This window comes from Neovison vison, chromosome 3, assembly GCF_020171115.1.
Source record: "Neovison vison isolate M4711 chromosome 3, ASM_NN_V1, whole genome shotgun sequence".
NCBI lineage: Eukaryota > Metazoa > Chordata > Mammalia > Carnivora > Mustelidae > Neogale > Neogale vison.
Genome location: NC_058093.1, coordinates 93,104,736 through 93,116,983, shown reverse-complemented (window position 1 = coordinate 93,116,983; position 12,248 = coordinate 93,104,736). Strand labels below are relative to the sequence as shown.

The window sequence follows — 12,248 nt, the reverse complement described above, 5'->3', positions numbered from 1 at the left end:
ACTTAGCCAAATGTCCTGTTAAGATTCTAGTATCTATCATATTTACCTGACATTACCAATCTAACTGAGCTCTAAGTTTTTATGTACTGTAATTTAAAACTTCCCTTCAAGATCACAGTTGGGTAAAACTGCCTGCTAATTTTCAAATAAACCAGCACATCAAATGAACCAATCAGTTTGTATAAAATACCTACTTGTCTTTCATGAGAAAATAAAATGGGACTCTTCTAAATATTTGATTAAGATAGTTTAACAACATTGTCATTATCATCTACATATATGTTACGCAATGGTGCATATGACTAAGCACAATGTTCAAAAGACTACAGACCAGCGTGAATAAAGATAGCTGAAGAATGTTGTGTACAGTAAAATGGGTTCTTAGTGATGTGGAGAACAAAGGCAAAAGAAAAAAAGAAATTAAATTTCCATTTTGCAGCCCATTGCAAGAACTTGAGACAGGCAGAATGACTTTCCTCATGGAGCTTAGCAGCCTTGGTGTTAATATTTTGCTAAACAAAAAGGTCCAATCTCCAGGACCCTATAAAAAATCCCTTTGAGGGATGCCGGGGTGGCTGGGTGGCTCAGTTGGTTGAGTGTTCTACTCTTGTAGCCCAGGTCTTGATCTCAGGGTCATGAGTTCAAGCCCTGGCTGGGCTCCACACTGGATGTGGAGCCTACTTAAAACAAAACAAATTTAAAAAAAAAAAAAAAAAAAACAACTCTTTGGATACTTCCTTCATCTCTACCCCACAAGATTTATGTTTGTAATCATCCCCCAAATATATGGTCCACTGATATACATCTGAAGGGTCTTGTGACTATACGGTTTTACTAGATAGCAGTAAACGACATTATCCGAAGAACAGCTAGCCCCTCAAGGTTCTGAAAAACCTTGCTTGCAAATTCCTTAGAGACTATTAGGATATCCCAACCCCTCCCAACTTGAAAGTATATAATCAGCCACTCCTCACAACCCCAGTGTGGGTCCTGTCCCTCTGCTTTAATAAAATCACCCTTTTGCACCAAAATGTCTCAAGAATTCTTTCTTGACTGCTTGCTCCCAAATCCCAACATTTTCACATCATTTTGGCATCCAAACATCCAGCTGGAGTCTTCTCATCTAGATTCCGTGTCTCGGTACAGACTTGGTGAGTGCATTCTCTCCTCTTCCTTTACTTTCATTCCAGGGGATTTTCAAGGAGTACTGTCTTATTGGTACACTTTTATGTCAGTTTCTCAGGATGCAATCCTCTGGCCCATGTTTACCCCATGGGAAGGAGAAAGCCTGCCTCTCCTAGCTGGAATTTAATACCCTGGTCAGAATAGTAATAAGACCCAGAAGTCTGATGCCCTCTCTTTATTCCTGTCATTATACAAAGTTGTCTGTCTTGGGCATGGAACAGTCACCTAAGTCACCAGGACAGCTGCTGACCTTAAGACTCCTGTGTGAGTGTTCCCCCTCATTGGTCTAATGTAATCCCATCCACATCTCTGGTCAAGCCACTTCTGACCACAAGACCTCCACTCAGAGCCAATAAAAACCAACACTCAACTAAATAAATCTCAACCAGGAACCATTTCCTAGGGAATTTGGTTGTAAAGACTACCTGTGTTAAAATGTTACTTAGACCATGATGGATTTCAATCTCTACTGTTTTCCATCAATGTCTCCTATTAACTACTTAAATTACAAAATTGGGCAACTTCCAATTGTAAAACTTTTCTAGTATTTTCCATTGGTTAAAAATGACAAGTTCTTCACAGCACAGTCTTCAGTCTCATGAGGCAAGGCAACAGCACAGCAAGGCAAGGCCTTCTTCAGTTCCCAAAGACCCTCCCTTGGAATACCTTTTAATCCACTGGAAATAATTCAGATTGCAAAGTTTAAGAAAGAACTAATCTTCTGTAACACTGGATGGCCTCAGTATGAACTATTAGTTAGATCTCATCTGTAGGAAATAGGGCAAATGGACACAGATATACCGGGTCCTGGCCTTCATGGCTCTAAATCAGAATCCAGACCTAAGGGCCTCATGTGGAATGTGTTTGGTCACTAACCAGGCCAGTAAACTCCATCCAGATATATTGTCTAAATAGGCCTCCTCCTGACTGAACTCATGTTGCTAGAGGAAACACAGGCCATCTCTAACAAAGGGGGCAGGGATGTTCCCCCTTTTTCACTGTGACTTCTCTTAATAGATGTGGGTGATTCTTCCTCATTCATTTCCTGGGTTAATGCTTATTAACCAACCAACTGTGGTTGTTTCCTTCGGGATGAGGACTTTAAGGAATATTCCCAAGCAAATGCCACAACTCCTTTTTGTTTCAGAGACATTCCCTGTCTTCTCTGGCCAAACATGGACTGTGTATTTCCACTTTATTGGAAAAAAGCTTGGCCTCTGCTCATCTGTCTGAGCTGACCAGAACAAGGAGTCCTCTTTCTTTGTCTTCTGGCAGCACTTCCCCTCTTCTGCTCCTCCTTCCACTTTTCCTATTTCTGCACCACCTTTGGCGTGGTCTGTATAACTGGTTCCTACACCAGCCTGAGTGTCTCTGGTGCCATTGGCACCTGTTCCTTCTAACTCTGCTATAAAGGAGCAAAGACCACCCCCAAGGACTTACACTACCTACTTCAGATATCCCCACCGGTGTCCCAGGTAAAAATGAACAATGGGGAACAAATTGATGGGCTTTCAAGTGGACCCAGGTAGAACATAACTCAATATTTAAACTAATTTAAGCTTGTTGGTTTAATTAAAATAGACATGTCTTTGAAGTCATCAGCATTAAATATGAAACTTTTGTTCTACCAAGGTGTACTGAAGGTCAAATAGGCTCATATTATGTTTGTTGCAATTTGTTAGCAAAAAGATGACTTAAAATGAAGGTTAATTTTCTCTCTCTCAAATTCTTTGTGAATAATGGCTAAGAAGTTTTCAAAGTCTTTGGTAGCCAGAAACTTTAAAGTTTTCCTTGGGTGATAAATTGGGATTGAATTCATTGGACATTTTAGGTCTTTTCCAAGTAGGATGTGCTTTTGACTTCTTACTGCAAGGAAACTAGAGATAATTGGGCCTGTTGGAAGATTATTTGTGCTTAATTGATTCATAAATTTGCCATCTAAAGAATTCTGGACTAACAATACACAATTGGTTACTACTTAGTTTTCACTGGAGACCAAGGTTTCTAAGAGTTAAGACTGATGGAAATAAGGAAAGCAACTCAGCATGTAGGAAAGTAGGAGATGTATGAGAAATAGGAACACATTTTTTGAAGGTAAATAGTAATTTTGTCCTAAAATGAGATTGGTTATTTGGAGAGAAATGGCTTGGGACAAAATCTGAATGCACAAGAAAGTTGTAGAAGGTTTGTGAAGGGAAATCTTTGTAAATATATTTTTTTGTGTGGCCAGGATGGACTAAAGTTAAAATGAATGGGTTTTAAAAATACACTGGTATAAAACTGGAATTCTGCTTTCTCTCTGTTAAAGAGACAAAGTTTTGGGGTGCCTGGGTGGCTCAGTGGGTTAAGCCTCTGCGTTTGGCTCAGGTCATGATCTCAGGGTCCTGGGATTGAGTCCCATGCCCAACTCTCTGCTCCTCAGGGAGCCTGCTTCCCCCTCTCTCTCTGCCTGCCTCTCTGCCTGCTTATGATCTCTCTCTCTCTCTCTCTGTCAATTTTTTTAAAAAAAAGTTTTCTTGGATTGTCGGTCTGCTCTGAGAAGAAAATAGAAACAAAGCTTTCTGTTTTCTTTGTTGATCCAGAAAAAAACCAGTTTCTATGTTTTATTTTTACCAGGTTTTAAATGATCTGTAGCCCCTACTTATGAACTGCTTTAAAATATTCTAAGGTTTTAACAAACTTCCCCAAGATTTAAATTATAAACAAAGTCTCTGACTAATTAGTCTTGCTTGTTTGGTAAGTCACTTTCTGGTATAAGATCATCAGTCAATATTCTGATTATTCAAGTGTTATGTGTTACAGAAATAACTGAATTTTCTTGTCAGCTACATCATAATGAACTCTGTATCATCTCATTAACAGTGTCCATTTCTAAGTTTTTGTTATTTATGACTGTTCTGATGCTCTTGTGAAATATGCTTCATCTTTAAGAAGATTCATTAAAAGGACTTTAGGAAAATACACGTATTTGGCATCTTTGAAATCCTAAAATTTGAAGAAATGGGTAAGAATTTCAGAACTAAATAAAAAGCTACATTCAAACTGATAAGAATTAGTAACTAATTCTAACTGAACCAAAGAAGAGGACTATAGTTTTGTGACTCTTGTTTGAAACACTGCTGGTTCTCTAATGTTTGTTTTTCCACATTAAAGAAACTTTCTCTTAAGATATCTATGACTTACAGAAATGTGATAAAATATTCCTTGAATGAATTAAAGTGTTAAACATTTCTCTCTACCTGAATCCTCTGAAGTTCAAAAAGTCTCTGTAAGTATTCTTTCTTTTATGGCAATCATAGTTGTTTGCATAAATTCAATAAGAATCTGTTCTCCTTGTAATAGGACACCATTGGAGAAATTGGTTATTTTACCAAGGTTTGACTGGAATGTCATATATGAGAAACACACACATAGACTCAGATATGACCAGACAGCTTTAAGGAATTGAGGTTGACTTTGTGAAACACAGAGCCACAAAGACCTTCAGAAATCTTGGCCTGATACTTTGCTTACCAAGTTCCCAGCAGTCTTACCAGGTAAAGAAAGAATGCCACTTCCTAGAAGGTGCAGGAATGTCAGGATGCTTTGGGAACCTTGAGAAGATGAATTCACCCAAATCTACAGGTATTGCAGTCATATCTCATGGCAAGTATTTAGCTTAGTTTCTGGCCTAAAGACACTACTAAAAGTTCAATCTAGATCCCTTATGAAGAGTTCCAGCAAAGCAAGTTTTGAAAGTTCTATATGGCCAATTACAATTCTCACTGAGCTCATGTAACTAATTAGGCCAACTATGTTAAAATTGGACTTGTTTTGCAAGCAGAATTGTTTCAATTTGGCTATATCTGGAAATAAGGGTGATTCTAGAGAGAAAAATTATGTTTCAGTGATGCATTTTAAGGATGTTAAATTCTATTTCTGATTAACTTTGAGTATTGGTTGTTTGCCTAACCTAGACAACTTGAGGTAAATATAAGAGATATTGCCATGATAGCTCATGTATAGACAGTTTTCATGTTTGTTATTTTGTGGGGATAGTAACATGATCCCATGAGCATATGACTATTTGAGCAACTGAAAAAATGGGATGAATTTTCTCCCCAAGAATTGTGTAACTCAAGTAGCACCTTGACCAATTCTGTGTGGCTTGAATAACAAAATCACTCCTTAAAATCCAAAGGACAACCACTCCATAAGATTAACTATGGACTTGTGTAAATAATGGACAACCCTCTTTCTTTATTATTGTATTGGGTGTTATACTTGGGGATACCCATATACCCAGACAAGTGTTCTCTCACTTGCCAGTGAATCCTCATAATTAGGATATTGTTAAGGCTAAACATCAAATGGTTTTATCCCTTAGCTGTATATGTCCCAGGAGCTGCCTCTTATGATATAAAATTGCAAATAGAGGCCTTATCCAGGCATACAGTGACTACCTTGAACTAAGCTAGACATGTAGTCATGCACAAATTCAGAAGGTGACCCTCCAAAACCAAATGATCCCTGATATCCTGACTGCAGCTCAAGGAGGAACCTATACTTTATTAAAACAAAGTGTTATGTATATACCTCAGATGACCATAAACATGTGCCAGGATTCTATGAATACCCAAAGGTGGGTAGGTGCTTTAAATAATCTCTCTTTTTCCTTTAGTGATTGTTTAAACTCCTAGATTGGAAGAGGATTTTTGTCAACTGACTCTGATTTGTTTTTCTTTTTCTTTTTGTTACTCTAATCATGGTTTGCTGTTTTCTCCCCTGTTTCTCCACCTGGTGCCCAGACTCCACCACTGCCACATCTTCAAGCCAACAGGTGATCCTTTGTACTGAGGGAAATTTTATATATGTGGTCTCCCTTGGATTCAGCCGCCTCTGTCTTTCATAACTCCTATACATATAAGTCCCTGACTGATCAATGTTGACCCATAGGCAGGGACATCTCTATGCCCCTATTCAGAAGGAAGAAGTTCTAGAAGATGAGACCTTCCACTCTCGCAACCTTGAAGATTTAAGGGTCAAAATTATTCAGGGGAGAATGATGTGGAGAACAAAGGAAAAAAAAAATAAATTTCCCTTGCAGTCCATTGACAAGTACTTGAGCTATCTCAAGTAATCTTCCTTGTGGAGCTTAGCTACTTTGAGGGTAATACTTAGCTAAAAGCAAAAGGCAACTTCAGTTTGACACTAGCCCAGCCTCCAAAATCCTATTAAAAATAACTTTGGAAACTTCCTTCCTCTCTATCCCCCCAAGATAAATATTTGTAATCATCCCCCAAATATACGACCCACTGATATACCTCTGAAGGGTCTCAGGACTGTAAGGTTTTATGAGACAGTAGTAAATGACCTTATCCTAGTGATAGCTAGCCCCTCAAGATCCTAGAAACCTTGTTTTTAAATTCCTTAGAGACTGTGCTATCCCTAACTGCCTCCTAACTTGAAAGAATATAATCAGCCACTCCTCCTGACCTCAGGGCATCTCTTTCTGCCCATGGGTCCTGTCCCCATTCTTTAGTAAAACCACACTTTTTGCACCAAAGATAACTCAGGAATTCTTCTTTGACTGATTGTTCCCAAACCCCAACATTTTCACACCATTGGCATTTTGCTACTGTTTCTTCCTCTTTTATTTATTTGTTTGTTTTTTGATATAGCACATACAAAGCCATACGAATAAAGGGAAATAAACAAAAAGCAGAATAATACCTATAAATACAGAGAACTAACTGATTGTTTCCAGAAGGGAGGGGTGTGGAGTTTGAAAAAATAGGTGAAGGGAAGGGGGAGATACATGCTTCCAGTTTGGCAAGAATAAGTCACAGGAAAAAAATGCACACCATAAGGAATATAGTCAATGATATTGTAACAGTGTTTCAGGATTTCTTTTCCTTTGCTGCCTGTGGTTCTTGGTCAGGTGGCTTCGGAGAATGAAGAGATAGACCAGGAGAAGAGTGGTGAGCAGCAAAATTTACTGAGAGATAGTACAAAGCTCCTGAAGAGGGAGGGGGCCTGAGATGGTTCCCATTAGGGCTTCTAAGTCTAAGGGTTTTTAGGAGAATGTTGGCAGGCTGTTTTTTTTTTTTTTTTTTTTAAGATTTTATTTATTTATTTGACAGAGAGAAATCACAAGTAGATGGAGAGGCAGGCAGAGAGAGAGAAGGAAGCAGGCTCCCTGCTGAGCAGAGAGCCCGACGCGGGACTCGATCCCAGGCCCTGAGATCATGACCTGAGCTGAAGGCAGCGGCTTAATCTGATTAAGCCTCCCTGTACCTGTCACCCAATTCAGTTTTTGTCCACTGCTTATCTACCTATCAGGTAGTTGTTCACGTGGGAAAAGGAGGAGGTTTCCTTCCAGAATGATGTAGAGTAACAGGACAGGTTCCTTTCCCTTTTAAAGGTAGTTTCCTCTTAGGATGGGGGTCCTTTGCCCCTGCCTGCCTTACTTGCTACTATCCTCCATTAATAGTGATATATCAGGACAGATGGTAGCTACACTTGTGGTGAACACAGCATAATGTATAAACTTATCAAATCACTATGCTATACACCTAAAACTAATGTAACATTGCATATCAGCTATACTCAAATAAAAAATTTTTAAAAAAAAATTAAAAAAACTAAATAAGGGATACCGTTTGCTTGTTGACCTAGCATGGATAATATTATATTACTTGATGACAGGAAGAATACAGAATTACTCTATCTTTTTGTTGTCATTGTTCCAGAGTTCTCTAACATGGAAAATAATCAAGTTGAAAATGTACAGAGTGGTAAGAAATAGTGTGATATAATTTTTTAAGAAATGGCCCATGACGTTAAACAAAATGAATTTGAATCCAGATTCTTTTCTCATGTGTTACATGATTTCATACAACTTATTTGTTCTGAGTCTTGCTTGATGATAGCAATCATTCCATTCCTAGAGGATTAAGAGTATTATGAGATAATGTGTGAAAGGCACTTTGACACAGTAACAGCGTAATATATCGTAAGTAATAGAGGAGAGAAGCCCCAAAGAGTGATGAGAACATCTAAGAATTCTAACTACGACAATCTTTCAAAGCCTAGAAGAATCACATCCCAATGTACTGAAATAATTTATAAGAGCAAAAATGATGTTATTGTCAGTAACCTTTGAGAAGTCACAGGAAATGATAGATTGCTAGACTGTTGTCCCAATTTTTAAGAAAGAGGGGAAAAGAGGATTCATAAAATTTAGTAATTCCAACCAGCCTGCTAGATGTTTTAATCCCCTGGACATTCCAGATTCATTATAAATTATGAAGCAGATAGTCTATTTGTAATTGTAGAAAGGAAGTTGTGATTACTGAAACCAGCATTTAGTCAAGTGCAAGTCACACTGAAAGCAACAAGATTTTCCTTTTTGTGGAGGGGCTGAAAGACTAATCAGAGAAATGCCAAAATGCCACAGACATGGCATATCTGCATTTCAACAGGGCATGTGGCAAAGGTTTTATAAAGTTTTAATATGTTAGTATGCATATGTTAGTATGCATTATAACTATCAGAGAAATCTAATGAACCCATTTTTTTTTTTTTTGTAAGACAGCAAGTTACATCTGAAAGAACTTGGGTTGGGCAGAACATCATTGAGAAATATCAGTTTAGTCTAACCTGGACCCTAATAATCTGTATCAATTAGACAATTTTGGGGATATCGTGTTTATTTGTAGACACCAATTTTTTAAAGAATCCCTGACAAACTAGTATGTCCAAAGGAAGAAACTAGCATAATGGATTATATAAAGCTATATTGGAAATGAAATAATTAGTAACTGTCATGGACCAAGTATCTGAGTACTCACCAAATCATATGTTGAAATATTAACCACCAACGTTATGGTATTGGGAGGTGGGGGCCTTTGAAGAGTGATTAGGTCATGAGTATAGAGGCCTCATGAACAGGATTGGTGCGCTTATAAAAGATTCCAGAGAACTTCCTGTCCTTTCTGACATGTGAAGAGGCAGTTAGAAGATGTCTGTTTAAGAACAAGAAAATGAGCCTTCCCCATATCCTGAATCTGCCAGCATCTGTAGATTTTGACTAGAATGTCATATATGAGAAACACACACATAGACTCAGATATGCAGAATTCTGAGAAATAAATGCTTGCTTTTTAAGCTACTTAGTGTGTAACATTTTTGTGATAGCAGTCCAAATAAACTAAGAATTATGGAATTAGGAAAGAGATACCTTTAGGAGTAGGGCTATCCTATGAGCCAATTTCAAATTTTTCAATAGGTGTTATACGGGGAAGAAATTAGAATCATTCCATGTAGATTAAGTAGCCAGACACAGGAATACCATGTATAAGTTATAAGGAGGCAGATTTGGGCTGAACATAGAGTTTGTGACAGCACTGGTTTGGGTATCTGACAAAGGAGAATTATATTCCCAGTCCTGCCCCTTCCTTACTAGGATCCTTGAGGAAAGGACCCAACCTCTTGGGATCTCAGTTTTCTCATCTGTCAGATAGGCAAGCCCACAGAGCTACTACGAAGTAAAAATCCTACACTAAAATAGAAAATACTCATATAACTCCGGGCCCATAATAAGAACTCAGTAAGTGGAATTACAGTTTTATTATTAACAATCAGAACCAGTCATGTAAAGGATGAAGACTGACAGTGGAGAGTATCTCAATACTGAAAGTGATCAAGCAAAATTTTAATCTTTTAAAACTAACTGAACTATTGTGCACAGTTGTGACTCAGTCCGTCTTTATTAGCTGGCAATCACATAGTGACTTGCGGGGGAGGGAAGGCAGATGCATTAACATACCATAATACAAGAACAAATGCCTTCGAAGTTGTAAGAGGCTCTGAAATTAAGAGCACTAAAAAACCAAAAACAAACAAACAAACAAAAAAACCCACAAAAAAACCCACAAACAAAAAGAAACACCTAAGCCTTTCGAGGCAAATATGGAAGGCTTCATGGAAGTGGTAGCACGTGAGGAGTGGGAACATTTTTGGTGAGCAGGGTAAAAGGAGAAGCAGGGCATTAGTCAAGGAGGGGCTACTGCATGGAGAAGCTGTGGGCAGGAAAGTACAGGGATATATCCAGAGACGTAGCACAGTTTGAAGGCATGCACTAGCAAGGCTTAAAGGAAAATGAAACACAAGTCTGGATGATTTGGGGTGGGAGAGTCAAAGAATGAGCTTTAGACTTAATGTGGGTAATGGTGGAGAGACAGTTCACATGTGAGGGGAGAGGAGTGACTTTATCATTACCGTGCTTTAGAAGACTGAATTTGGCAGTGAGGATACAATTGGCTAGGATCTGTGTGACTCCTAAGATTGGGAGGTCAGTATGGAAATGGTGCAGTAGGTGAAAAAAAAGGAGAATCTCAAGTAGGATAGAGGCAATAAGAGGGAAGAAATCCCAAATGAGAAATGAATGAAGAACAGATTGTTGAGGAAGACTTGGCAATGGGCCAGGTGATAGTCTCAGGGGAAGAGTGAGTTTTAGTTAGAAGTAGGTTTTGGTAGGAACTTTTGAAGGTAAGGTCAATGCCATTTCTTCACAACCGAGTTTCACGCAGTATACCCTTACTAAATATTTGTTTAGGAGATGAATATGTGAATGAACCACTTGGATTAGCTCTAAAGGGAAGAGTGGGAGATCGTAATGAAGAACCAGAAGCTTGTGAGAGTCAGTTTGAGGAAGAACCAGGCTGGGTGGATAGACACACGAGTTAAGGAGCATATGTCTGTCTGTCTATATGCAGTCCCAGGAGCTAAGTTAGGGCTGGTGGGCCAAATCCAGCCCAGCATCTTGTTTTTCATCCAGCCCATGAGCTAAGAATAACTGTTACTTTTTTCAATGACTGGAGAAAATCCAAAGAAGAATAGTATTTCATGACATGTGAAAATGATATGAAACTCAGCTTTCAGTGTCTGTAAGTAAAATGGCAACTCTTGTTGTTTTCTTATTACAGAGGGGACTGGCCTGCCCCTTACATGAGCAGTAACAATATGCTAATCATGATATAAAAGAATCCAGGAGATTTAACCCCACGAGATTTAATTCACTGTTCCCATTTTACTGATGAGCAAACAGAAGGTTCTGTTTCAGCCAAGGTCACACAGTTTCACACTACACTCACATCAATCTGCTTTTCCAGATTTCCCATTTTCTCCTAAGGTAAAGGTACAGCTCCAAGAGTAGTGTGACCATGAAGTGCTTATAAAAGAGGGCTTGGGAGTATTGAATGCTTGGAGGGCAGTTTTGGAACTTAATCAGAGCATGGGAATGGCTCAGGCAGACACACTTCTAAGAGATGTATAGGAACTAACTCATTAATTCTTAAAACCTTTCCTGAGATAGATACTGTTATTAACATCCTAAGCTGGAGGAGTGATTTTCTTTTCTTTCTTTCTTTTTTTTTAAGATTTTATTCATTTATTTTGAGACAGTGAGAGAGAGAGAGAGCGCACAATCAGGGAAGAGGAGAGGGGAGCCAAGGGAGATAGGGGAAGTAGATTCCCTACTAAACAAGGAGCCTGATTCTGGGCTGGTTTCCAGGACCTTGGGATCATGACCTGAGCGAAGACACTTAACTGACTGAGTCACCCAGGTGCCCTGGGAGTGGTCTTTTTAAATACCTATCCTGGGTAAAAAGTCCAGCATGTGGATATTCTAACACTTTGCGCCTTTGGTGACAACGCTGGGCCACCAGAAGCTCATCCAACCCTAGGTAAGATCCAATGCTCAGAAGCACTTGGGGAATTCCTACAGACTTGGCTGGCTTTACCCTTTCTCCTGCATTTGTGCCCAGAGAGTGATCTCTCATTCCCTTCACTGCCCCCAGCAGGCTTCTCAGACCTACTAGTTAATAGTTCCTTCCCCATGGTTTATGCTAAAGAGACTTCCTGAATCACAACAGCATTTGAAGAAAGGCAGTGCAGGAGTGTAAAAGTTCAAGTACTGAGCAGGGGGAAGGCAAGAAATTCTCCTATAGAAAGCTCGGAGGCAGGAGGAGGAAATCTGTCAAAGATTTCAACCCGGGTAGATTTCTGAAAATGGTCTTTAG

At 39.0% G+C, this 12,248-nt stretch overlaps 1 protein-coding gene across 1 annotated transcript in view; it reads left to right on the top strand.

Moving 5' to 3' along the window:
- Nucleotides 1–11,787: 11,787 nt before the first annotated feature.
- The window catches only part of HNMT (histamine N-methyltransferase), a 45,766-nt gene continuing 45,305 nt past the window's right edge, over nt 11,788–12,248 (top strand). The window contains exon 1 of the mRNA XM_044242559.1: nt 11,788–11,912. The gene's annotated coding sequence lies outside the window, so the exon portion shown is untranslated. The remainder of the gene's footprint in view (nt 11,913–12,248) is intronic.